Below are 23,586 nucleotides of genomic sequence, written 5' to 3' on the forward strand. Positions count from 1 at the left end.
CAAGCTGGTTTTCAGCCCCCTGTCTGTCTGCTGAAGTGTTACAGAGATCCTGTAATGATCTGAGCTCCATTCTCCCCTTGCCCATAGATGTCCCTTATACCTTTCCACACTGAATTCTGTCTCTGAAAATTCTGAAAACTAGGAACTTGCAGACTTTCAGTTATTTTCCCTGCATAGAACCCTTGAATCTCCAAAGTTACTATCAGATTTCTGTGGAAGCGGTTGGACCTGGTGATGACAAAGGTCTCTGGGACCTGCCCCTGCTTCCCCAGTCCCGGCTCTGCCAGCCATTTTTTGGTTCATTTTGCAAAGTAGCACCAAGAGCAAGCTGTGTGTCTGCCGTGCACACTGCAAGGTGGCCGAGCGCTCTAACTCAGCTCAGAAAGGGTTGTGTGGAGCGCTGATAACAAGCGCGTGCTGTTGTAGTTACAGTGGATAGTGACTTAACACTTCTGGATTCCGCTGCAGTGTTCAGCTTAGCTGGCCAGTCCGTATCCCTGGAGTGCTGAGTGCCATGGAGGAACAGACTGGGTTCAAAGGGCAACGGCAGGACTGGGCACCATGTGAGTTGGGTTGCCGTTAACTGTGTGAGAGAGCCTCTCCGGAGGAGAAGAAATCTGGAGCAGCTGAGGGGAAGAACTGTAGCTCTGAGAGGAGACCTAGTGCCGAGGCTTGGTGTGGCTTGGCGGGGAGAAGGAAAGGCCGGCTGCGGAGAGGCCGGAGGGGAGCCGGAGCGGAGCCGCAGTCCCTGTCCTTGCCGAGGGACTTTGAGCTCTAGGCTCAGGAACTTTTTGCCCATGTCGCATTTTACATTCTCCGCCAGGACAGAGGTGCATTCCGGCTTCCACCTGGAAGTTCAGAGGCCAGCCCACCCGCACTGGCCCCTGCGCCCCCTGAGCTCCCATGCTGTACTTACTCTCATTCTTAGGCCGGTGTCTTTGTGGGCAGAGGACTAGGCCTAGGTTTCTGTCTTCAGTTTCTGAGTTCCTGTTTCAGTGGTTTCGTGTTTGTGAAATTGTGGAATTGCTGAAAATGGGATTCCTTGTTGACAACTGGGCAGTAGATACCCAGCCACACTGCCGTGACTCATAGCTCCTATGGATGCGGCGTGTGCCGCACACTGAGGATCTGATGGTGGTAAGCCTGGACTGCATTTCTCTACGATGGACTTGCAGACCTTATCCCAGCACTGATGCCACGCTCAAGAGATGCCACACACTAGGCAGGTGACCCATAGGGAAGGAATTAACTCCAAGCTAAGTGCGGGGGTTCATTACAGAGGGCTTGGCTCACCCCTTCTCTTCTTTGCCTTTCTTTAGCAGGGATTCTTTTTTTTTCAAGTTAATTTTTTATGGCTTCATTTGTCTTTATGTGCAAACATTGACAGGTCTAGAATATAAATTCTGTGTACAACTTGAAATATGGTCTTGCAGAATTTTAAATATCTAGCAACATTTTTGTGTACCCAGTGGTATTTCTTACGGTTTCATGTGACTGAACAGAGAATTGCCCTGTAGTTTGTTTACTCGGCCCTGTTGGTTTAGGACTTTGGTGGGGTGGTTTTTTGAGTCTAGATGTCTTAGATTCCATTAGAGACCTTTCAACTCTGGAGCATTCTAGTGTCATCCTGAACATACAACTGTTTGCTACCTGTAATTTTAAGCGGCCTGACCCTTAATCCTCAGACTTCCAAAGCCCTGAAGTTCCTGCTTGTGTTTGGAACTTCTGGGGAAAAGACACTGGGAGGGAGACCTAAGACTGATTCTGCAGAGGCTTGAAGTCTGGAGGCAGAACATTTAACGTCTGTTAGTAATATGAGTCTTTCCTCCATTAATATCTAACCAAGAGGCATCATGTCCAGTAGGTCGAACGCAATAGCTCATAAATGCTGGATTATTGATCTTCTGTATTGTGTTATATTTTGACCACTTAAGCTATAGATTTCGCTAACGGCTCTTTTAACATTGTTTGGAGTTTGGTGTTTCTGCCTGGACGGGGTCTTGACTTTGTTTCCCTGTCAGAGTGGTCATATGTGCACGTGAGGTTTTTCAATAAAAGATGTGTTTTTGTTTTTTTTTTCAGTTTAAACTTCAGCCCCCTAGAATTCATTTTTAGTTTGGCTTCCATTGTGCGCCAGTGTGTTGGTGGATGCCGTGTGGTTTTACACAGTGTTAAGGCCACTAGTGATTTCTGTATTATTGTTCTGTGATGTCCCACAAAGGAGCATTGTGTCGATGAGAAGCTGCTGTACTCCAGCAAGCTCAGGACTTAAACTGATCCCCAGCGTACAGAGAGCTGGCGTAGATGGGATGCAGTTAGGCCTCTGGTGAGACTGCAAGCTGAGATTCGAAACTTCCGATCACCTCAACATGTGGGAAGGCACGGAAGGTGTAAAGAGCGGTACCTACCATTTGGATGTCAGAGAACATTTTCCGAAGGCATTCCGCTCTCTGACCCTCCTGTGGCCTGACCCCTCAAGCTTTCCTCTGGTACTACTGTGCCGGGACAGTGCCCAAGCCAAGGAGAGAGGCTTCCAACTCTACAAGTCCACAGAGCTGTGTTCCCACGTCCAGGTCACCTAGCCTGTCCAGCCTCTTTGCCAGTCCTTTCCATCCCAGGTCCTTGACTTAATATTGATAACTGAACTCCTTCACACCGTCCCTTAGTTTGCTTTCCTCAGTTTCTTAAGCCTTTGGTACTTCCATGTACGAGGAGCTCACAGGACAAGGTAGTTTCTGACATACAGTAGGTATGTGCTCAACACATAATGACCCGTACATGCCTGGTAATGATCTGTGCATGCCTGGTACCAGACTGGCCCAACTTCTTCTTCCTGTGTGATGGTTCCTCCTGGCCTTTCCCCTCAGTTCTTAGCTGGTTTGGACTTTGAGGAAGCCTACCATTTGAATAGGAAAGAAGAGTATGGTACATGGCCTTCATTTATTTAGTCCATTAGGAAGTTAGGCCCAGCGGTTTTGTGTTGCCTGCTGTTTTCGCCTGCTGTAGCTATTCTGTGTATGTAAATCTCATTTCGTGAACTGTGAGTTAGGAAGTGTTGCCAGAATTCCTACAACTGTATTTTCTCGAACTATGAAAATTGCTTAGTATATTTTAAGCACAAGTTTGGACAAACGCTTTACCTGTTTTAATTTCACTGAACCTTTGTTAATTCTGTGTTTATTACCTTATTGATTGTTCTGAACAGAGTTGCAGAGAGAGAGAGAGAGCTGTCTCTTGTTCCTAATAACAACCTGTGCAGTTGTAGGAAAGCAGCTTGCATTTTATTATGAGTGCAGAAATGTTGCTGTTTCGCCCCCACCCCCTCTACAGATGGCCACTGAAGGGGTTTCTTTCCTACGTTTTCTACAATAGTCATGTAAAACTTTAATTACATGGCATTTTTCACAATTCTGCTTTATTATTAAGACTTCCTCTTTTAATAAGTACTAAATTGGCTTACTGGGTGCTTTCATTTCTGATTTGTAACAGAGTACAGAGGAAGAACTCAGCCATCAGTCAGGGATGTTAGTGTCAGTGTGCCCATGCTCGGAACTTTTGGGAAAGGAAGGAGGCTCATGGTGCACTCAGATGAATTGATAAAGAGCACTGTCCTACATGGGCAAGGCAACACAACATAGGCACAAAGTTGTTTTTTGTTAGACAGTTGAGTAAAATGTACATAATAATATCATCGTAAAAGTATATAAGTCTTAGGAAAATAATTTTTTTTTTTTTTTTTTTTTTTTTTTTTTTTTTTTGGTTTTTCGAGACAGGGTTTCTCTGTAGCTTTGGTGCCCATCCTGGAACTAACTCTTATAGACCAGGCTGGCTTCGAACTCCCAGAGATCCGCCTGCCTCTGCCTCCCGAGTGCTGGGATTAAAGGCGTGCACCACCACCGCCCTGCCAGGAAAATAAATGTTAAAGGCTTGGGATTTATCTCACTTGGTAGATTCTTGTGTAGCATGCACAAGACCCAGGGTTATAGCCTACTGCACATGGCATGGTGTAGCTGGTCCCTAATCCCAGGCTGGGGGAGGTTGAGAATGAGAGGCTCAGAAGTCCATGATCATCCTCTGATACATTAGCAGTTGAAGACCAGCCTGGGCTTCATGAGACCCTGTCTCAAAGTAATGAAATAGAATAAAACGAGTTTACTGTTCCTCTTAGGAGCTCTGCAGCTTCACTTTGTGAGCATGCTTTATATGATTCTTTTTTCTGTTCCTCCTAGAAATCACTTGGTAAATTTATAATTAGATTTCTTTGACTAAAGTCTCAGTATCTCTGTCTCCTAATTCTACATTCTTTCCCTGCGATAATTGCTTATAGAACACAGGATTGGGTGATCTAGATGCCAGATGTCATATCTGTTTCATGAGACAGGGTCTCCCTCTAGAGCACAGACTGTCTCTGCCTTATGAATGCTGGCATGTGCAGGCTTCACCATTATGTCTGACTGAGATGGCGAATATATTAAAGTAGATAAGTGTATAATAAAAAACTTCACTTATTTTTAGAATAATTGTTGTGTACAGATTGCCTGATAATTTTGTGTAGCTTGATTTATTTCTGCAGCATGCACTGATTAAATTAAAAGCAAAAGGGATCATCCTTGCTGCCTGGGACTCAGTGATGCCGCAATCCTTAATGGTAAATTCTGTGATTCTTTCCCAAATGTGCATCAATATCGATGTCAGGATGAGATTGTGCTGCCCACACTTTTATAGCGCAGTGGAGACAAGAGTGTAAATGACTACCAGGTGTGTGCAGAAGTTCTGTGAACACTTCCTGAGTTGCGAGCATACCGCCATTGATGTGGTGAGGAGAACCCTAGCGTGATACTTGGTCTGAATGACAGAGGAGTGAAAGAATTTCCTTGGTAAAAACTGTAAATTTTACTTACACCAGGATTACAGCAATCAGAAGTTGGAGGGTTTTACTGTCTGATCCAGGGGAGGCTTAGGGCAGGTACCCTAAAACTCAAGGAACAGAAGTGAAGTAATAGTCTTGGAAAAAATGTTGTTTTTACCATGAAAACCTTACTTTTGCTTTTGAAACATTGTATAACTAGGTCATCATAAAATTATACTAAATAGTATTTCCTAGCATGGATTCCTTTTTAAAAATAAGTTTATTGTATGTAAGGCATATGCATGATGTTACAGGAGACACACATACTAAAACAGCTACTGTATGGAGCAGTATTACCATCTCACAGCCATTTTGCTTTTAACTTTTTGTTTTCTTAATTTTAACATTTGTGTATCTGTGGTACTGTTTGTGGGTGTGTATGTGTGTGCACACACGTGTACATAGATGGAAGTTCATGTACAGACCTGAGGGCAACACTGTGTATCTTCCTCAGTTGCTCCCCACCTTTTGTTCTGAGACAGACTGTCATTGAGCCTGCAGCTCTCGGATTCAGCTGGACTGCTGACCAGCAAGCCCCGGACTTCCTAGCTCTGCCTCCCCAGCACTGAGAGTGCAGGACCCTTTTTAACGTGGGTCCTGGCGATTGACTCGTGCTTGAATGGCAGGCACTTTAGTGACACAGCCATCAGCTTTTATTTTATGACAGCGAAGAACAGCTGAGATCTGGTCATTAGGGAGACCCTCATATGCAGTATAACTTTATTACTGCAATCTTTACGTAGTTAGAGCACTAGACTTCATTATGACCCATCTTTGAATCCTTTGACCTCCTTCTTCTCATTTCCTACCACCCCTCCATCATGAGCTGCCATTTGTTCTCCACCTCTGTGTGGTTCATTTTATTAATTAATTAATTAATTAATTTTTACCTTTTTTTTGAGATTCTGCATGCAAATGAAATCCTGCATTATTCTTCCTCTTTCTGTGTCTGGTTAGTTTTCTTAAAATAATGCCCATCAGCTTTATCCATGTTGTGGCAAATGGCAAAATCTCCTCTTTTAGGACTGAATAATGGATGTGTAGACAGGTACTTAGCTTGGGTAAATGGGTGTCATATCAGTTTTTTTTTTTTTAAATCTACTCTGGCATCAGTAGACACTGAGATATTTTCTTATCTGTGGTAACGTTGCAGTGAATATCTAGACCTCTGTGACATCATTCATGTCTGTGGTAATATGCAGCGAACATACACACCTTTGTGATGTCACTCATGTCTGTGGTAATGTTGTGAGGTCATCTCAGTTCTTTGTATTTCAGAGGGGTTGTTGGTTCATAAATAATGCTAATTTTAATTTCTTTTAGAAATACTTATCATTTTATTTATGCATATATGTGTACCTCTGTGCATGTCTTTGTGAATGTACATCACGTACATGCATGCCTGGGAAAGCCAGAAGTCCCCTGGAGTTGGAGTTGCAGGCCCTCGTGAGCTCCCTGATGTTGGTGCTGGGATACTCTGCAAGAACCGGAAGTGCCCTTAGCTGCTGAGCATCTCCAGCACGGCCTTGGTGTTAGTTTCTTAAGGAGCATCCATCCACACTGGCATCCGTCCACCCTGGCATCCTTAGGATGACCACCTTAGTCTCTTCGCATGTCCCCAGGATCTGTTGACAGTTAGTTCCAGGACCTGGGATATAAAAATCTAAGGGTGCTCTAGTTCTTTATAATGGTATAGTATTTAATTTAACTTATACACAACTGTAGATTACATAAAATTTCTAAAATAAAATACTTAACACCATAGAAACACTAAGTAAACGCTCCCTATCCTGTAGTGTTTAGGAGAGTATTACAAGAAAGTTTACAAAGTTTTTACATGTTCATTGTAGACATGTTGCATATTTTGTGGCACCAGATATTGAGTCCAAGGTCTCGTACATCTAGGGAGGCAGTCTGCCATGGAACCATGTGCTGGGCAGCCCCATCCCCGCCCTCCATGCTTTCCATCCTTAGACGCAGAGCCTACAGATTATATTCTAGGTTATGCCTTGTAAGGTGACACAGTCTATTGGGTAGATAACAGATGTGTGTTGAGTATTTCATTTGATTTGTCAAACTTCATAATGAATTAGATTATTTGTGTCTTTGGCCAAAATGAAAATTGATATATTGCTGGTTTTTTCTTTTTAATTTCAGAAGTTCCAGTGGTTGCAGTGTTTTTATTTCTTTTAGGTCAAGTAGCACTGAAAGAATCTCAGGACTTTACGGAATGTAGGATTGCTGAGGTGGCTGTCAGTGGCCCGCTTGAATGTCTGGGGTAAAAGGACAGAGCTTGGGTGTGTGGCAGGTGACAGAAGGCAGGAGAGGGCAAATGGATTCTTCCTGTATAATGGGGTGATCTGCCTTGGGTCAGTCAGAGTAGATGTCAGAGGGTACCTAGCCTAGCCTGAAGCATATCCTCCAAAACTATGAAGAACAAAAATCTTTGGAGTTAGTATTAGTTGTGCAACTAGTGCTGATGGGAATTGTATCATAATATCCTCTGTGTTCCCCACCTCCCTCTCCACAGAGACCTAGATTTACATCTGAGTCACCGGAGTAAATAAGCTGGGTGTCGCCCAGCTTCTCAGGTTACATAAGCATACATGGGCTAGCATAGGCTATACCCGCTCAGAAGAAGGGGAAGGCATGGCAGCTGCTGAAGATGCTCCAGGGCTGAGGCGGTCACTGGCATGCGCCCGTGTGGTTGGGGCAGGCTAGGGCGAAAGTTCCCATGGCAGTCCTTGAGGATGGTGCGGTGCCCTGTGTTCATTAGCCCGGAGATGAGCAGTGTCTTTAAGAGAGATGCTGACTTGGTGTGGGTTTTCATATAGTTTGAGATTTTCTCGTCTGACTAATTCTCTCCTCTCTTTCCTCTGCTCTGCTGGGGATCGACCCTAAGTCTGGACATGTGGGAGGGGGTCCCACAATGAATGTTTGTTTTACAAAATGTTGACGGCTGTTTATTGGTATTGGAAGTTGTTAGAAAGAGTTCTGGCCTCTGGCCTCTGCTCTTAGCAGTGTTGTTGATAGCCAGCTTAGTGTAGCCCCGAGTGTAACTCTCGCTGTGCCTGCGAGTCAGTCTCCTGGCTGAGAAGGAAGAGCTCCTTTAAGAAGCACAATTTTAATGGGGAACACTGTTGGCACCCCAGCATCTCATTGTCACTTAGGTGTTCATAGTGCCGAGTGTGTTTTAGAGTTAAGAATAATTTGAGTTTTGTCAGAGCTTGGAAGTCTCCCCCCATAGTCTGGAGGTAGGTGATGGCCCTGTTTGTGCTCCTTCCTTCAGTTTCCTTCTTGAGCTTTTTTTTTTTTCTTTTTCTTTTTTATCCATTTGAGACAAACTGGAATCTCCTGGAAGAAGGCCCTCAGCTGAGGAGCTGTCTCCTTCAGGTGGGCCTGTGGGCAAGTCCGTGGGACATGTTTTTGATGAATGATTAATGATTTTTAACTAATGATGTGGAAGGCCCAGCTCACTGAGTGGTCCTGAGCTGGGCGAGGAACGGAGCTGAGCAAGCTCTGGAGAGTAAGCCAGCAAGCAGCATTCCTGTGTGGGATGATCTCTGCTTGGGTTCCTGCCTTGAGCTGCCTAAGCTTCCCTCAGTGAGGCCCTACCCAGATAAGTGAGTGGTAAAGTGGACTTTTAACACGAAAGTATTAAACACAGGATTAGAGTGTGGAAAAAGCACAGTATAGTGTCTCGGCCCTGGAGACCTAACTGGGCCAATGCTGGGAAGAAGACACGAGAGACAGAGAGACACACGTGGAAAAGCGGGGACTGGGTGGGCTCTGCAGGCACTGATAGAGGACGCTCCCTGTATTTATCCGCAGTTATCACGTGAAGGAAGGCTAGCTTGTCTCTGTGGGAGGTCTCTGTAGGGGACCAGTCTCAGGCTGTGAACACCAGGGAAGAGGAAGCTGAGGTTGAAGCTCTCTGCACACTCTGTCAACATTTGTCAGCATTTTGGCTGGGGAAAGTTCTGCCATTTCCCCCAAACCTGACCCGGGAAGGCCTTGGGGTCCTGGTCATGGCCGTGCTCGTGCCAAACACTACACAGGCACCCAGATCAGGACTTCATCTGCTCCCCCCACAGGAAAACATAGGAATATAAGATTCAGTGACAAATCCTGACTGGATGAGAGAGTGTGCCGGGCAAGTCCGTGCTGTGAGGGGCATCTTGCAGTGAATCTGTAGGGAACTGCTTTGGATGTGGTCTCAGGACTCACTCCACACAGCACTTCTGAGCACAGGTTCCTCCCTGGTGGTTAGCTGTGTTGCAGGCCGAGTGGCACACCTTTTCTGCCGCCTGAGTCCTTTTTCCCCCCCGAGCACGTCTTTATTAAATGCCCACTTCATACGCTGAAAAATATGAAGTGGGAAGATACTTCTTCCTGCTCGCAAGCTCGCGTCTGCTAGTCCAGGTTCGGGGGAATTTCCTGTGCCAGAGGACCTGCTCCCGAGTGTCCTTGGCTTCCTGCCTCACTGCCCTTTGGAATTCCCAGTTCAGCCTGTTAGCTTGTTGTCCTGCAACTCTGGCCTCACAGGGCCTCCAGCAAATCCACATGCTGCCTTTCCCCCCTGAATCTTGGCCCCTTGTATTTATTACTTATACAGAAGAGGACCTCATTTGCGGTTTGTTCTTTAGGTGGGTATCAAACTTGTAAAGAAAACCAGTCACTAGAACATCTTCAGCGAGACTGTACTCATAAGAAAATAGAATTTTGATGAAGCAGTAGGAATCCCATTTGAAGACTCTAATGGACTGAGAAGTATCATAAATTTTATTTATTTATTTGGGGCAGGGTCTCATTATGTAGCCTGTCTGGCCTGGATGAAATTCTGTTTGTGGACCAGACTGGCCTCAGTCCCACAGAAGCCTACCTGCCCCTGCCTCCAGAGTGCTCGGATTAAAGGCGTCCACCTCCATGCTGGACTTTCAGCATTGGTTGCAAGAGACATTGATTTATGTGGTCAAATATATACATTATCTTATTGTTCTGTTTTACACTGTCTGTTCTGTTAAGATCTCTGCTAAAACTTGGGAACCAGATGGTCATCTCAGTATTCTATAGTAAAATCATTTTACAAAATGCAATTCAGTCATTCATATTTTTTCTCTCTCCTCTCAATCTCACACACACACACACACACACACACACACGACTTTTCTCTATAGTTACAGACTGTAGTCTGGTGATTGAAAGATAAAACTTGGCATGGAAATATCCAGCAACCCTTCCTGTATTATGGTATTGTTTTAATTGTTTTATGGTAGTATGTCAGGTCATACCATTTAAGATTTTTTCTTTTCCTTTCTGTTTATCTTTTCTGTTTACTATCTGTCAGATTTTATTAAAGCTTCTTTGTATTTGCTATTGGCCAGGACTCGGGAAGTTTCAGATCTGGGAAGATGGCTGGTGTTAGACTGGATGGGCTAGACCAGAGACGTAAGCTCCAGCAAGTATAGCCGAGCAATGGCTCAAGGGATTTTTTGGAGGCCATGCCAGAGGCAGAACACCTGAGATCACCCCACCCAGCTTCTTGTTCTTGAGAATTCAGGTGACGACACACATAGGTTCTATGATAGGAACGTGTGGATCCCTCATACATGAGCAGAAGCATTGCTGTGTACAGGATCTGTATGGATGGCCTTTAGCTAGCTCTCTCTCTGTGGGCCCTGGGCTCTGGATAGTGACTTGCTACTATTCCTTGGGATTGGGAGTGGTGTTTGAAAGTAGGTCTGGTCTTAGGAAGTATCTAGACAGGGACCAGGCTAGGGACTGCCAAAAACATAGAAACAAAAGTTTATTTATCATAACTTAGCTGAGATAGGGCTAAGGTGGTGAACGAGGAAAGGATGACTATAACAGAAAGTTCTAGAAACCCTGGTTGTCCATCCTGGGGAGCATGCCATGGGGGTGGGGTAGAAACAGGGTTAGTTTGACATTCTTTCATGTAAAATGCCTTTCCAGGGTTAATGAGTAGCCATCAGTCTGCCCTGTTGGCACTTTGTGACATCACGAGAGCGCCGAGAACCGCTGAGATCTGCTGCTGCTTCCCAGTGCCGTCTTCCAGGGGAACTGGTGTGCAGACAGAAGTGAGCTCTGCTCCGCGGGAATGTGCTTCCTTGCAGAACAGGCGGATGTGAGAAAGCACTTTAGCCCCAGGTCCTTGTGTCACTGCAGGAGGCAAACCTGCAGTTTGGAGTGACAGGAAGCAAGGGGAAGGCATGTTTGTTAGGGTACCTCGTGGTAAGTGTGAGATTCCACAGTAGGCATGGTTGGTAGGGCACTCCGTGGTAAGTGTGAGCTTCCAGGCTTTCATTTACGGCCCAGCACAAGCTGCGTTGGCATGACAGTTGGTTGGACTTGGAAGAGAAAGGGACCACGTGGGAAATTTGGTGACAAACACATGGAGCGTAAGCAGCAGGAGCGAGAGCTGCTCTAGGGCCTCATTAACAGGAGTTACTTATTTATTTATTGTTGAGACAGTCTCACTCTGAGGTCCAGCCTGGCATTGGAGTTATTATCCTCCTGCCTCAGCCTCCCAGGCCTGTGATTATAGGCCTGTGCCTTCACGCTAGGCTGAGAGCAGGCTTTAGACATACTGTTTTTGAGTCCCCTCCTATTAAGGTTGCTTTGCTCAAAAGCCTAGATCAGATGAGCCCTGTTCAGGTCAGGTATTGGTCCCTCCCAGAGTCAGAATACAGAGATGTGATGTAGGGCAATTGCCTTGAGGTTCTTTCTTTGTACATTTAGGGTCATTCCCATGAAGCAGAAATCAAAAGCTACACACCCTTCCTAGAAATGGTTAGAACATCTCTTTGGTAACCCCATTTTTTTCCTGCTTCTGTTTCTGCTTACATCCAAAAAGAGAGATGTGTCAGCGTGTCTTGTTTGTTTGATTCGTGGTTATTTGTAGCAAGGTTCTGCTGTCTGTCCCAGGCTGGCCTGGGTGTCCTGGCAGCCTCTGTCTCAGTAATGTGCACCAGAGCACCTGATCCAAGCGCACGAGTTGGGTGCAGCTTTTCCTGTGTAAGAAAACCCAGATGCAAGTTGAGGTGCCATAGCTAGAGGCCGAGCCATCGTGCAAACAGGGGCACTGGGCATTCCAGGTCTCTGTGATTATTGGTTGGTATTTTAGAGCTGAAACTGTGCCTACTTGTGTCAGCATGATGGAGAAGAGGTCCTTGCTACTCCAGCAACCAGGAAGGAAACAGTGGCTGAAGCCCGAGGTGTCTATCTGCACAGATATGAAACCAGTTCACTGCAGACAACAGCTTGCTTTCTGCTACCCTTTGGATTATGGTGGCCATGTTCCTAGCAGGCCAGCTCAGTTCTCCAGTCTCCCCACCCCCTCTTTTTGGTCTTCCCAGACACAGGGTGAAGGGACAGCTCCCCCTTAATAGTCGGGGAAGGCAGCCTACCTAGTTCATGCCTGTGTTTCCTTTCTGTGTTTTTGTATGTGTTGGCTTTTTGTTCCTTTTAAAATTGGAGATGGCTCCCTTGGTAAAGAGCCTGTTGTGCCAGGGTGAGGGCCTTGGTTTGGGTCCCTAGCACCTGTGTGAAAGACCAGGCACAGCTGCATGGGCAGTGACCCCAGTATCGCATAGGCAAAGGCAGGCGGATCCCCTGGACAGGCTGGGCAGCTCATTTGTCTTCATCAGTGAGCTCCAGGTTCAGTGGGAGATCGCTTTCAAATAAGTGAATGAATGAATGAATGAATGAATGAATGAATGAATGAAATAGGTAGAGAAACAACCGACAAGGCACACACCCATAGCTGTCTTCCGGTCCCTGCAGACATCCACGTGCACACCACAATTGCTGTGCACTTACACACTTGTTGGCTTTCTTCTGAGTTGATATTTTGTTCTATATGTTGAATACCAGTTTTATACTTGTTCTACAAACGCTTTCTCCCAGCTTAGAACTTCTCAGTTATGTAAGTGCTTTTTAGAGTGGAGGTTAATTTTGGTGAAGCCAGAGACATGGCGCCAGGAGTGTGAGGGAGCTGCATGTACATTCCCGCCAGAGAGATGAACTAGGGTACCAACGTCTCCTTTCCCCCTTTTGATTTGGTCTGGCACCCAGCCCCTGGCACAGTGCCACCAACATTCAGGAAGACGCTCCCTGACTCAGTCACACCTTTCTGGAAACAACCTCTTGGTCACACCTAGAGGTGTGTTCTCATGGCGATTCTAAACACAGCCAAGACACCTGTGGAGATTCACCCTTCCAACCCGGCTGCCTGTCAATCTGACACCGGAATTGGACACTTTGTATCCTGACATTACCGCCTGACCACGGAAGTTTCCCTTCTCTCTCTGTGTAAAATGCTGTCAGTCCACCCCTAAAGTCCTCACAGATTTTGCCAGTTCCAGTGCTGTTAGGAACCCTCTTCTGAAGCTCTCTGCTCTGATCTCTTCATTGTGAGACCCTATTGAAAATGAACAGATGGGTGACACACTTGCAATGCAGGACAGCACAGAGTAAACATTTCAAAAGAGATGCCATGGGAGGACAGCAAGCAAACATCTGGTCAGAGCAAAACCTAAACACATAGGGCAGACACCAAACCGCCCCACTCCATAGCTGGCCTCTGGGCTAACCATTCAGTCACGTGGGTTCTAGTGGCTGCCGGCAGCCCTGCCTTTAAGCTCCGTTGTCTCCGCTGCAAGGAGCTTCTCTTTTGACTTGATGCCTGCAGCTTCCCTCGGAGTGGAGTCTCATAGATATGCCCAGACTAACAATCACATCGGGGATCCAGTGGGTAATGTTTGGCTGGTTTTTTGGAGGCAAGGTCTCATTCTGTAGCCCAGGCTGCTGCGTGTTGGATTTCTGTGCTGTTGATGTTGTTTGAGACTTCATTTTCTTTTGATTTATACTGTTAAGTATATATTGTGAGTTTTTATTTGCTAATATTTTTAAAAGTTTGGGAGATGGTGGTACACACCTTTAATCCCAGCACTTGGCAGGCAGAGGCAGGCAATTTACTGAGTTCTGAGTTCGAGGCCAGCCTGCTCTACAGAGTAAGTTTTAGGACATCCAAGACTACACAGAGAAATCCTGTCTCAAAAAGCAAACAAAAATTATGGCTTGGAGTCTATTATAGTGGCGCATGCCTTTAATCCCAGCACTCAGGAGGCGGAGGCAGGAGGATCTCTGAGAGTTTGAGGCCAGCCTGGTCTACAGATCGAGTTCCAGGACAGCCAGGGCTCCACAGAGAAACCCTGTCTTGAAAACTCAAACGAGCTCCCGTGGTGCAGTTGGTTGGCATGAAGCATTTACGTGAAAAATAAAACTAAACGATATTTTGTTAAGTTCTTGACGTGCAGAGTAAACATCTCTTGCTGTTCGGCTTTTGTTGTTGTGCTGTTGCTACCGTGTAAGATGGTCTAGAAAGATCTTCACACTGAGGAGCATCAACAAGCAGCATATTTAGAGATTGCGCTGCCGCTCATATAGGAAAAAGGGAAGCAAAATCATACATCAGTGTGAATTTATCAAACGAAGGTAAGGGAGGTATGGGGTCAAGGGTTTATGGAAGGGACTGACGCTTCAAAGTTACATCTTTTTATATAGCGTAAGTTTTCCCAAGTCTGTTACTTTTCACATTTAGATGAGAATGGAAGTTGGAAAAATCCTGAATTGCTAAAACAAGTGAACTATTTATATTTTAAATTAGTACTTGTCCACATTAGAAAATCAGTCTAAGTTACTTATTAACACAGTGTGTGAACATTTACCCTCATCTTGAGTGGAGTTCGGGGACATAAAGATCCTCATCTCTTCCTGTCATGTTTACTTTCTGCACTTATGTGAACAAAATAGTTTAGGGACAATTTTAGGTACATCAAGGATTGAGTTTTGAAGTTGTTGGAATAACGGCTTCCTTGAGAAAGATGAGATGTGTAAATATGGGGTAGGAGAAGGAAAGAATAAATCTTTGGGGGAAGGATTGGAGCTGAAGACACCAGTTTAATCCATTATTTTTAAAACCAGTATATATTCACATGTGAATAAATTGTGAAACATTAAAAATAGAATCTGTGGGACTAGAGAATGGGTCAGCTCCTAATCCCAGCTCCAGGGATCTGGCACCCTCTTCTGACCTCTCTAGACATCCACACACATGACATACAACCTCTGTAGGTATCTACATACATGACGTATGACCTCTACAGGTGTCCACACACATGACATACCCTCATAAGGACACGCACATACAGATAAATAAAAATTAAAATAAACATTAAGTTAACAAAATAAGAAGCCATACCATAATAAACTGATTGATAAGCAAATACATGGGGGTGAGGCTCTTGCTTATAGAAGAATCCAAGCTCAGGAGCTGGAAGCCATCACTTTGAAGCCAGTTAGCATGGCTAGCAATGGTTAGGGGTGCCAAGGATCAAAACAAAACCAGAGAATCACTGACCATATTCTCAGTGTCTTGCAGCATTTCCCCACAGACTGTTAGTTGCAAGGAATAAAATAGTGATTATACATTGGTAAGACCCAGCAACAGTATGGAACAGATGGTCACCATGTGACTGCAGTTATGACACCCCAAAGGGACACATCCTCATCTCTGCCCAAGTGCCATGACCTCCTGTTAGGAGGAACCATCAGGCAAATCCTGAATCAGGAATGCTATACTTTAGAAAACGGAGCAGCACGAGGAGAGGGCGTGTTTTATGAGTAAGTTAGTCCTGTAAATGAAGGCTGAGGAAGGAGCCCTGTTCCCATTAGAGGCCATGATGTAAGCGTGGGCTAGCAGTGCACTGCTTGATCTTCCGTTGGCTGCCAGGTTGAGAGAAGGTGCTGTAGAACCTGTCACTGGGTCAGCTGAGAAATGTGGCTACACAGACCGAGGGCTAGGCAGATGAAGGTGTAACGACGCGGATTAGCTGGAGTTGATGGCTCCGTTTTGTCTGTAGAGGAAAGTACCCCTAGCAAAATGCACAATCGCAGAGAAGCACGGGGCTGTGATGCTCGTGGCACCTGTGATTTATCCTGGGGAGGGGGCTGGGGAAGAACAGATGAACACAGATTGAAATAAGATGGGTAGCTAGAGATAGGTGAACTTGTCTTTACTGTGGTTTTTGTGTTCTTATACAGCGTTTGTAACTCTTCTGTAAGCTTGAAATTATTTCGAAGCAAAATATTTAAAACATTAAAAACACCTGCCCTTTATTTCAGAGCGTTCTCATTTACAGAGCCCTTGTTTCTCTGCCTGGAGTCGGGGTTTGGAATGAACGTTTTGCAGTATTTCTCTCCGCTTTGGTGTTGAACTCCGCAAACCACCCTTGTCAGCCGTGGCAGGAGTTGGTAGAAAACAAGCCATTCGTGGCCCCGGAGACTCTGTTTAGGGGCGCGTTTTCTCTTGTAACTACGATCACACCTGCTCATCAGCTGCTGTCCTCAGGATTGTCACTATCTTATATTTTAAAGGACTTTTAGAACAATTCATTCAAATTTTAAAAAGCCCATGATTATTTAATGCTCTTGTTTTATACATTCTTGCCTTTTTATTGCCCTAATAGGTGTACATTTGCTTGTTAACTGTCTGCCATTGCTTCCTGTCTCCTTTCCTAGGTGTTGAGGATGTTATACCAAACAAAACAAATTTCTGTTCTCATGAATTTTACTTTCTGTGTGTGGGGGATGGAGGGAGAGTTGGGGAAAACAAGAGAAGTTAGCTGGAGAGAAGGGAGTGAGGGGATCCGAGGGCAGATTTGGGAACACTGCCCGTGACGGCTGCACAGAAACGATGTCTCATGAGAGCGCTCACAGACAGAGCAGCCAGTGCGAAGGCCTTGGGCAGGATGTGCAGGTCCACGAGGTGTGAGGACATGGTGGGAAATGGGGGTGAGAGCACAGCCATGTCTTACTGACTCTTGGATGACAGTGTTGATTCTCACTGAGGGCAAGGAGACGCCGCCGTGAGATAGGTATGCTCTACACTGTCTGATCATCCTTTCCTGAGAAAGGACTGGAATACAGTTGGGGTAGAGATCTGAGGGTCAGCTCCTAAACCTTAGCAGGAACTGACGAGACAGATGACACTGACATTGACCAGCACAGGTACTGTGTAAGTGAAGAGACTCTGACTGTACTTTGGGAATTGTCAATCATATCTGCTGCTGGAGTGTAGGGAGGGCTAGGAACTAGGCTTTTAGAGGTGGGGATAGAGGAGGGATCAGTCAAGGAGGTGGGAAGGGAGTCACCAAGAATGGGGTCAGACTAAGAGAGTGAACTGCAGGGACAGGAACCTGTCAGCATGGCCAGGGTTGGCGGGGGATGGGGGGGTGGGGGGGTGATGCTGGTGCTGCCTGTAGCTCAGGGAGGGTATGTAGGTTACCTGCTGCCTTTAAGTTTCAGTGGTGCGGTGCTGGGAAGAAATCTAATAGGAGTGTGCTCCCTTTGAATGGGAGGGTCCTAGCAGGCAGAAGTGATGTCTGACTGTCCCTACAGGGATATTAGGGGAAAGGGTTGTTTATCTTCTAGTAATTGGAGATCTATCTGTCTGCCAGTAGTTATTTTCTTGGGAGGAGACAGAAGTGGGACTTAGCCAGCAATGTCCGTGCTTAGCAGCAGGCTGACATCTGTACTGACGGAGGTTTAGAGCCTGTGTGTGACCATGAAGCTGGCACAGTGCAGGGGGTGGGGGTTTGGGTGGGGGTGGGGGGTGGTACCGGCAGCTCCTGCGGTCCTCTTCTCATGGCTTCTGGGATCAGGTCAGCATGTGGAGGGCTACAGATTTCATGTGCTCTTTTGTTTGTTTCCTTGGTGCTTTTCATTATGGTGTCTGGCAGGTGTCCCAGAAGAGCCATAGGAGGCTATACAATTGCTCATTAAAAGTTTCTTTCTGAAAGTGAGCATTTTGTTATTATTTAATGGTTCACTTTGTTTAAACTCAGAGACCTTTGAAAATCGCTTAAGACTGAGAAACAGTGTTTTTTTTCCATTGATCTATAAACTACAAAGAGTTATTTGATTCTAAATCCCTTAGATTTGCTGAGATCTAGGCATAGCTAACATTTAGCTAAATCTGGAGTTCAGGCGACTGCTTCTAATTTATATAACTGAGTTTTGAAATTCAGATTTTTATGTATGAACATTTGTGCGTTTAAAAATACTCAACCCTTTGACACTGTACCATACTCACTCTAAATCAGAGGTAAACAAAGCAGGATATAAGAATATATAAACTGTAAGGGCCACGGTGGAAACGCTGTCTAAATTGTGGCCTGTTTAAAACTTGACACCTTGAAATTGTGTTGTAGGCTACAAGTAGAATGTACTGACATCTTCTGAGCTTTTTCTTGGCTGAACTTATATTGAAATACAAGCTTAGAAAGCTCCATCCACTGTATCGTGTTTTATATCTGAGCTTTACTGTATCTATCTGCATGCCACTCAGAAGTATGGAGTCAGGAAAACATTGACATATAGCTGGCTCTTCCAGTTGTCTGGCTTCCTGCTTCTACTTTATCTGATACCTGCTTGGGCCTGGCCACTCAGAACTGGCAAAGCCAGATAATCAGCACGTGTAAGAGAAAAGGAAACAACTCAGGAAGAAAGAGAGCAGAAGGTAGGAACAGGCCTTTCACCAAAGAGAAGCCATGAGGTAGCCAATGAGTATGGTAGAATATGCAGCATCATTAAGGAGCAAGAAGATGCAAATTAAGATTGCAGTGAGTACCATTTTATATCCTAAAATTATAAGGAAGTGAAAGGATATAGCTAAATATGAACCATTATTGCTCATGAGAGCATAATTGCTAAGCACATAGTAGGGAATAAATTTAGTATCAGGAAAATTGAATGGATGAGTCTTGGAGATGCAATATTGAATAGAAGCATTAAGTTAAACATATAAGAGCTGTTTGTCATTTTTATAGATTTATAAAGAAACTAAAATACCATCTTGTTGAAAGATACATAAATATATAATATACTTAAAACAATGATGAAGGCAAAATAGATGTGTGCATTTATAGATGGCGGGAGTTGGAGGTGTGGAGTAACAGAAGTAACCTACGTTTAGTTCTTGAGTTAGGAGACAGTTGCTAGATGTTCTGTTTTTGTTTGTCTGTATCTAGAGGCTCTTGTGTAGCCCCTGCTAGACCTCCAACTTCCTATGTAGCTGCGGATGGCCTTGAATTCTTGTTCTGGCCTCACTTTCCAAAGTACCGTTGTCTGCGGATATGGCTCGTTTGCTTTGCACTTTAGAATGATGCCGTGCTTTGTAACCCAACCCCAAAGTGGTTACTAATTCTTTTATTAAAAGAATAGATTTTTCACCAGGTGGTTGTGGTGCACGCCTTTAATCCCAGCACTCAGGAGGCAGAGGCAGGCGGATCTCTGTGAGTTCGAGGCCAGCGTGGTCTACAAGAGCTAGTTCAGGACAGGCTCCAAAGCTACAGAGAAACCCTGTCTCGGGGGAAAAAAAGAATAGATTTTTCTTTTGTTCTGTTTTGCTGTCTACACGTGTGCTAGGGAAGTGCCAGTGCTAGGAAGGGTCCTTACCCACGCGTTAGGATTTCTCTCAACTGTGTGCCTACACATGAAGGAGAATGCACATATATTTCTGAACTGTGTCCTACACATGAAGGAGAATTCACATATTATATCTCTGAACTGTGTGCTTACACATGAAGGAGAATGCACATATTTAGTTTTCATTTGATAAGATTCAGAGTCATGAGCCTCGCAATGTTCATGTTATTATTTTGCTTTGAATTTAGGTGAACATTTACAAATAATTGTAAGTAGCAAATAATACATTTAAAATATAAGTAAAATAGGACTATAGTTCCATTAGCAGAACATTTGTCTAGCATTCTGAATGTTGGAAAGTAATGTTGAATGAGAACATTAAGCCCTATAAGATAAGCACTGTTTGGTGTTATTTCTATGAATTCGTTTATAGGATCTTCAGCATTCCATGATGAGCTGTGGTGGCTCACGTCTATAATCCTAGCACTTGGAAGGTGGGTGCAGGAAGATTGACTACATAGTGAGTTCAAGGTCAGCCTATGCTACATAAGACCCAGTTAAGTTGGATTTAGGACAGGTGTCTTCACTACAATTTGAATTACTAATGGTGCCGCTAAGTTGCTGGTTTAAATGTTTCTTCCTCAGTGAGCTTGTTTGTGTGTCTACCATCTGATACAACATGCAACTTAAAGTTGTTGAAAATGCAATGAAGGATTTTGAAAAGTAGCATTTATTATCTATTTGTTTCCGTCTGTGTGCCTGTGCATGTTTATTGAAGTCAGAGTCCATCTTGCAGAAATCGGCTCTTTACCTGATAAGATGTCATTAATGAACTGAGCTCATTAAGAAATGGCTTCCAATTTTTGAAGAATATTTTTCTCTCCAACTTTACCTTCTAATTAATTAAATATCAGCCAAGCTTGGTTGGCATGGTGGTATTTGCCTGTAATCCCAGCAGTTGGGAGTTCAAGGCTAGCCTAGGCTACAGAGTCTCAACAAATAAATAAATAAATAAACACAAATAAAAACGATCAGCAATAGTAAAAAGAAACAGCCAAGAAGTGAGATACTTATCACAGCTAGATTATCTTTGGATAGGTCTTGAGTGATTAACTGATTTTGTTTGAATTATTATACTATGAATAGTGAGATTAACAAAGTTTTATGACCCAGACTAGCAGTGAACAGGAAAGCAGAATGTTGCTACTCACATTTGAAGGCATGGAATGCTGACTCTAAATCCAGATACTAGGATTCTCATGCTGAAATAGGGACTCACAAATAAGAGAAAAATTTAAATAATCTGTGTGTGGCGTGGCTGGAGTGCTACCTGTGAGAGAGGATGGGTTTCTGATTTTAAATTCATACAAATCCGTTTAGCTCTTCACTGCATGTACCTCCTGATGCTGGACACACATACCTAAGGGGATACTGGCTTGTTTGTTTGCTTGTTTTCTCTGAAGGGGAGACAAGTGAATACCAGCCCCAAGGGCTGGTAGCTCTGGCTTTAGGTTGACCCCGTCACTCACTATGGCTTTGTCAGTTTGTCTTCATGTAACTTCTCTGGGTCTCAGTTTCTTCACCAAGTAAAGAAGCCAAACTGGGTGACCTATCGTGGATACTTTAAGTGACCTGCTTTTCATGGATTTTAAGAAAAGCTATCAGCCCTATTTCTTTTTCAAAAGCTTCTGCTTACATTTTGTTTACTCCTTTTGTGTGTGCGTCTGTGCCTGCTGACCTCTGGAGTCCAGAGAGCAGCTTGTAGGAATCCTGCTTCTCTATCCACCGTGTGGGTTCCAGGGATCAAACTCAGGTGTGGTTTTGTCAGGCTTGCCGGCAAGCACCTCTACCCACTGAGGCATCTTGCTGGCCCCTCTCCTGGGTTGTTTTAAAGCAGGGTTTATCTGCCTTGAGTGATGGGCTCTCGGGTGTTAAAGGGAGGCGGCAGGCGACAGGTAGAGGTGGCAGAAGATCCTGGGTCAACTCGTCTTCAGGACATGAGCTGAGTCTCTTTCTTTCTCACAGGTGTGATACTCTTGACATCTTCTTCAGGAAGAAAGTGCCTGTTGTTCCTGCCTCTACAGGTTCATGCCGGCCCAGCACACAGAATCAGGTCAGTTTGGGGACTTCATTAGGCTGTTGGTAAAGGAGCCAAGGACAGAATCCTTGAGTCTCCTGGGCTGGGGTTCCGAACGCCCGCTGAGGTTTCCATTCTGCTTCATCCCTGATAACTGGGTAAGCTTGGGAATGCCATTTTCTCTTCATTCATACCAAACTGGGTCTGTTGGAATTCACTATCTTCAGCTGTAATTCTGTCTTTATTCATCAATATTTTTAGTATTGGTACCTGTAAATTGTAAATGGAGACTGGTCGTTCATCTTCTGGCCGCCCATATGGGAATAATCACACAGAAACTGTATTAATTACAACACTGCTTGGCCAACAGCTTACACGTGTTCCTACTTAGCTCTTAGATCTTAAATTAACCCATTTCTATTAATCTGTGTATCGCCATGAGGCTGTAACTTACCGGTAAGGTTCTGGTGTCTTTCTTCTTCAGCTACATGGTGTCTGCCTATCTCTGTCTTCTTTCTCTCTGCATTCATGTTAGTTTTCCTGCATAGCTATATTCTGCCCTACCGTAGGCCAAAGAAGCTTCTTTATTAACCAATGATAATAAAACATATTCACAGCATACAGAGGGGAATCCCACATCAGCAAATGACAAAATCATGTATTAGAAACATTTCCTTTGTCTCTTTCCTGGAAAATACTGAGTTTTGATGAACTAACACATCATAAAGTAAAATTATATTAGATTGTTAGTGCACTTACCATACACATGGAGTGTCATGGCCTAGCAGCATAACACACTGCCGAACACCATCCCCCACCCCACCCCTACTGATTGGAAGCTGCCCCTCTCTGCCCCGTCCAGCATCAGAGACTATTACACCATCACTGGACCCAGAAAAGAGCAAAATTCAATACTGAAAGCAAGGTTTTTAGGAGGTGTATACTGTTTTGGCACTGGAGTCAGCAGCAGTGAACTGGGATGTCTGTAGTAACTTCAGAGTGCAGGCTTCTTTAATTGGTGTGTTGTCCCCACTGTGAGTGACAGCTGAGTGGAAAATGACATTGTAGGTCTTGTGAGTCCTAGGATTCTGCAACTGCCTTAATTGTAGCATTTCATTTAACTGAGGGACTTTGAATTGCTTATTTTTTCATGGGCTATCAGTCCTTCAGGAATGTTCTTCGCTGTGGAGATGGTGCCTCTTGGGCCATCTTCTCTGCTGTTTGAAAATCCCTCAGCGGAAACCAGCTTAACTAAAAAGGGAAAGGTATCAGGCTTTTGGGAGTTTTCCAGGAGACACAGACCCAAGGGCAGAAACACAGCCAGATTGCACAATGGCGACCCAGGGGCCTAAGCACAGAAATTCCTTGCCAGCTCTCAGCGAAGTGTCTGTTCTCTGGACACATGTGAGTTTCTCTCCTCTGATCATATAGGTGTTTCCCTGTCCTCTGTACACACTCACTTTTCCCCATACTCTTTACACATGGTGTGTTTCACTGTCTTCTGTACACACTCAGGTTTCTCTGTCCCCTGGACACATGCGCGTGTTCCTGACCCTGGTAACTCCTGCCTATTTTTCCTTAATTGTAAGATATGCTGGTTAAAAGTTAGTACCCAGGAGGAGGAGCTGTGTCTTCACGGGGCAGAGCACTGACCTGGCAGGCCTAAGACCCAGAGTCTGGCGTTCGTCACCATGGACGAACAGATAAGTCACTAAGTAGGCACAGAATTTAGGTCTCAGAATGTTGAAATATTTCATCACCACTTTATCTCTTGCTGTGAAACTTTGTATAATTTTCACCTTTTCTGTAGACTTTTGGCTTATTGAACGATACCTGAGATTTGCACCTCACAGAACTATTTTTAAATCCTTAGTATCCTTAGTGGGTGCTTATTTGGAGAACAGAGTATACATTGGTCCTCATCAAAAGGGGCAATTAATTAACAACAACCCCTGTAGAGAAACCCAAGTGGTCTGTGTGAAAACCTGCCAGGCCCCAGACACGCTGCTCCCGCCAACTGTCTGCAGATTTCCTGAGCGCCTCTTGTTTTCTCATCAGTAAGATGGCTCTGCTACAGGTTCTTAATAGAAGC

At 44.7% G+C, this 23,586-nt stretch overlaps 1 protein-coding gene across 6 annotated transcripts in view; it reads left to right on the plus strand.

Annotated features, from left to right (window-relative positions):
• The window catches only part of Wdfy3 (WD repeat and FYVE domain containing 3), a 242,464-nt gene that overhangs the window by 5,709 nt on the left and 213,169 nt on the right, over nt 1-23,586 (plus strand). For 5 of the 6 annotated variants that reach the window (XM_057772666.1, XM_057772670.1, XM_057772669.1 and 2 more), the window contains exon 2: nt 21,443-21,530. The exons of the other annotated variant lie outside the window; for it this stretch is intronic. The gene's annotated coding sequence lies outside the window, so the exon portion shown is untranslated. The remainder of the gene's footprint in view (nt 1-21,442; nt 21,531-23,586) is intronic. 6 annotated transcript variants of the gene reach the window in all.

This window comes from Chionomys nivalis, chromosome 6 (assembly GCF_950005125.1).
Source record: "Chionomys nivalis chromosome 6, mChiNiv1.1, whole genome shotgun sequence".
NCBI lineage: Eukaryota > Metazoa > Chordata > Mammalia > Rodentia > Cricetidae > Chionomys > Chionomys nivalis.